Source organism: Brassica napus, unplaced genomic scaffold (genome assembly GCF_020379485.1).
Source record: "Brassica napus cultivar Da-Ae unplaced genomic scaffold, Da-Ae ScsIHWf_39;HRSCAF=72, whole genome shotgun sequence".
Lineage (NCBI taxonomy): Eukaryota > Viridiplantae > Streptophyta > Magnoliopsida > Brassicales > Brassicaceae > Brassica > Brassica napus.
Window position 1 is genome coordinate 5,001 of NW_026016477.1, and position 5,000 is coordinate 10,000.

The following is a 5,000-nucleotide window of genomic DNA, read 5'->3' on the forward strand; positions in this document are numbered from 1 at the left end:
AAGACTATGAGTAACTACGACTCGATCTAACTTGTAACACCGTATATCGGTGCTACACTAACTCGAGGGTTCCATAACCCTCTACGACACTCTAACACAACACTCTAACCTGGGCCCTGGTGACTTCGTGTTCCTCCTCTCTATCGGCAATATCCTATCTTCCTACCACAAAGGCCAGAAGAAGGAACTTTCAACCGACCGCGGCCCACAGTCCTTCGGGTCACCGCGCGACAGCCCACAGTCCTTCGGGTCACTGCCACATTACACCGTCGTGTAATACTCAGCCATAGTACATGACACCGTTCGTCTGAGTCTTCCCGATCCAGCGAATAAGGGGTTTCCTTGAACCCGCTGGGTACGAGGCCGAGGAAACACTAATCACCCCTACACAAGCCTAGTATGGGCGGGTTACGCACATACTGTCGGCACACTCACAACAAAACAAACTCAATCTAGAACCTAACCTAAAGCAAAGTTCCAGATCCTAACTAGACACTCGACTCTACAACACAAACCAATAGTACCAGTAGTCCGGCCTATATGGCCTAAGACCCTTAGTACTAACTACTAAACAATAATATCAATACTAAACAACACAATCAAACCGTTACCCAGATAGTCCAGCCTCCCGCTGAGAAACTATCTTTAAAGATAACGGGAACCTGCACTCAACAATATCAACACGCAATAATAGAAAACATGATGCATCCTAGCCCTAGTCCTAGTCAGGTTATTAACTCAGTCTTAATTCCATTCATCTCAGCTTAGCCCTTGCTAAACTGAGTCCGGTTCCATAAATAAAATAACCCTAAGGACTCTACCATTCAATAACGTGATCATTCTACTCTATATGCAGACTCGATCTACCCTAAATTCCAAGTGGAATTCAAACAAACCAACTCACAGTGTTCTAGGCGAGAAGCAGCTGGTTGATCGGAGAGGACTTGGCCAAAACCCAAGGGACGCCTTGACTGGACTGGACTGGACTGATCTTGACTTGGACACAACCTCGGCTTCATCATGAAGAAACTGACACGTCTGGACCGACTGATCTGACAGAACCTCCTTTAGCTCTGGACAGTTCTTCGGACTTCCCGCGGAGTATCGAGCAGAACTTCGACTGATCTGAACCCGTGGAACTGAACTAATCTTGGACAGCACCTCCACTTGATTGTAGGAGAATATGACTGGCTTGGACGGATTGAATTGGACAGAGCTTCCGCGTCACAATCGTAAAGAATCGCCGATTGGACGGAACTGGCCTTCTCGGTCTTCAGAATCGATCAAACTCTAGATCGAACACTTTCTTTCTCTCTCTCTCTCTCTCTAGCCACGTTGACTTGATTCCCATCTGATCTGATCTTCATTTGATTGACCTTCAGTTGGACAGAACCTTCCCTAGGCGCTGACTCGAAATCAATAGAGAACTGATCTCGAAAACTCTCTAAAACTCTCGAAATAGCTCGGAATCACTTGCTTTCTTTTTCTACTTTTCTCTCATGTTTTGAAATGGTTTGGACAGGTCTGGATGTGAAGAAATGAGCTGGGGTCGTGGGGTATTTATAGGAGACACCAGCCAATCAGCTTCAGGTTGGTGGCAGCCCGTGTGTCGCTCCGCATGGCTCCGGACGCATGCACGGCGACACCTCGTGCTCCACATGGCTGGCTGCATGTCCAGGACACATGCAGGACGCCACCACTCCTCCCAGATGTCAGGCTGCATGACTGGAGCTCATGCAAGGCGCCACACATCCTCACACATGTCGATCAGCATGCTTCGGTTGCATGCGTCGCGACATCTCGTGCTTGGCCGATCCACCTCGTGCTCCACATGGCTGGCTGCATGTCCAGGACACATGCAGGACGCCACCACTCCTCCCAGATGTCAGGCTGCATGACTGGAGCTCATGCAAGACGCCACCCCAGCACACACATGTCGATCAGCATGCTTCGGTTGCATGTGCGGAGACACCTCGTGCTTGGCCGTTCCACCTCGTGCTTCTATGTGTCAAGCTGCATGTTCAGCTTTCATGCACGTCTACACCTCCTCCTTGTGTTGACACTCAGCTGCTGATGTGATAGACAGAACGTCCTGGCCATATGCATAGGGACACCTCGAGCTTCCCGGTTGATTTGTGCGATTTCGGTCTTTCTGGTGAATTTTCGTCCCGCGATCAATCCCGAATATTTTTCCGCTCCCGTTCTGATTCTCTAAATATTTTTAATAAACTCCAGATGAATACTGAGATCCTCTAAAAATATTTCCCGAGCCTCCGGCTTCTTCCAATAATTTCGAAAAACCGAAATTAGGGTTTTTGACCAACTTCGGGTTTTCCTGTCGTGCTTCAATCCCATCGTGCTTGCTTCCCGTCGTGCTTGCTTCCCGTCCTGCTTAATTCCCGTCCTGCTTCCGACTTATAATGTCTTCAGAATAATATTTTACTGATACGAAGATATTCCGAGAAAACTTCGCGATGAAGAAACGTCAATCTTCCAAAACGTCGAGCTTCTAAACCGTCGTGCTTCAAAAATGTAATTCTTCCAAAACTGCCGTATGATCAATCTAAGACATTTCTAACAATGGTAGAGCAGCTTATCTCAACTCATGCTTCACTCACGATCCATTCTTCGACCTTCTCGTACTTCAAATTTCCCGATCGATCTGTATTGCCCGCGACTCAACCACAAAGATACTCGACCATTCTCTCTCTCTTTTTTTTTTTTTTTTTTTTTTTTTTTTTAACGGGTTTCTACATTCTCCCCCCCTTAATAGAATTCGTCCTCGAATTCTTAGTTGCGCAATTGCTCGTCTTCACAACATTCTCCACTCGTTTCCATAACCTCTTTACTCTGTCCACCACGGTTCCTTGAGTGTCCTCTTCAAGGTCTCCACAATCGTCTTCATATCTCTTGACTGAGTCGTCCTCTTCCTCTTATTCTGCCATAACACCTTGATTGTCCATGATACTATCTTGTCCAGATTCCTCAAATCCTTTCTCGATCTTCGTCTTCCCAACTACTGATGAAGTCCTTTCCCAACGAAGTTTTGTTTCCTCCCATCTGTCCAGTCCATACCACAGCCCAGTCCCTCTGAACCTGTCTCTCCTCTCTTTGCTTCGGGTTTGGGTTTGGCCTCGAACTCCCTCCACTTTAAGGTTTCATCCCTTAAAGTTCCGATCAACAAACATACTTACTCGCTGCAACTCAAAAGAACACTTAACACACAAGTTAGTAGACAACTAATCCCAATAGTCTACTAAGAACAACCTAGCAATGCTAACCAGCAACCTAACAGTTCTACCCAAGCAACCTAACAGTTCTAGATTCCACTATCTCAATCCTAATTCCTAAAACCACAAATCCTATCGCTGGACGTGACCGGTTTCCCTAATGCCTTTTGTGACTCATTTTGACTCGATAAATATTTAAAACCGATTAAATCATGAGTTCCGGAAGCATGGACGAAACCATGCTCTGATACCACCTCTGTAACACCCCCGAACCGTCCTAAGCATAGGTCGACCCACCGGCCAACAATCAAACAAGAACATGACCGACGGACGACCCACACCAAGGGTTGGAGATGAAAGGCCAACCGGCCAGCCAACAATCAAACAAGAACATGACTGACCGTCCAACCCAACACCATGGTCCGGAAGCGCTACGTGACGGGCTAGGGACAATCCGGTCAGAGTCACAAACTTTACTCCACGACCTAGACCAGTTCATCCACTAACTCGTCCCGCTGCGTCAAGGCATAAGGCTTTGCAACCCGTACCTAGAGTTAGCGTTTTCCGTTAGATCAAGGCCTAAGGCTTTTCAACCCGTACCTCGACCTAACGTTGTGTTAGACCGGACTAGTCAAATATCAGAGTACTCATGAAGCGCATATAAAACAATTACTTTATTGATTCGAGAAATATCCATACATTGATATAATTCGAGACCGGTCCCGGCCTAATGCCAAATCGAGTCAACTAAACACAAATCCACAATACCGTTTACAAAAGGCATGAAAATCTACACCGGCGGTCCTAACGTCCAGCACCAAGCTATCCGATCATCCTTACCTAAAGCGACCTGCAAAAAGGACAACGGAGTTGGATGAGTAACCTAGTATTACTCAGTGAGCTGGCGGCCTCTACCCGCAACCTAGACTCTACCCAGACAACCCAAAATAACAATCAATCTAGCCCTAGCATGCAATAAAAGCTAAGGCTAAGCAAACCGTTACTAAGTTAGACTTGGCCTCCTGCCATGATCTAGCTTCAAGTAACGGGAACCTGCATAAAAACAAGTCAACAAACAATCCCTAGTTAACCATATATACGCCTGAGTTCAATACTCATGTAGTGTTAGACACTTAGACTATACAAGTATCATTAATCGATCGACCAACAATCAAACAAGAACATGATCGGCCAACCAATGATACCGCATAGCTTTAATATCCACCACCCTTCACAAGCAATCACTCAAACACATACAGGCCAACGTCAGGCCTACACTAACGAAATACACATCAAGCCTAATCTGGTACCTAAACCAGACTTAGGACTTAATGTCATAACCTGCAAGCAAATCAATCAACCACAAACACAATCACAATAATAAGACTATGAGTAACTACGACTCGATCTAACTTGTAACACCGTATATCGGTGCTACACTAACTCGAGGGTTCCATAACCCTCTACGACACTCTAACACAACACTCTAACCTGGGCCCTGGTGACTTCGTGTTCCTCCTCTCTATCGGCAATATCCTATCTTCCTACCACAAAGGCCAGAAGAAGGAACTTTCAACCGACCGCGGCCCACAGTCCTTCGGGTCACCGCGCGACAGCCCACAGTCCTTCGGGTCACTGCCACATTACACCGTCGTGTAATACTCAGCCATAGTACATGACACCGTTCGTCTGAGTCTTCCCGATCCAGCGAATAAGGGGTTTCCTTGAACCCGCTGGGTACGAGGCCGAGGAAACACTAATCACCCCTAC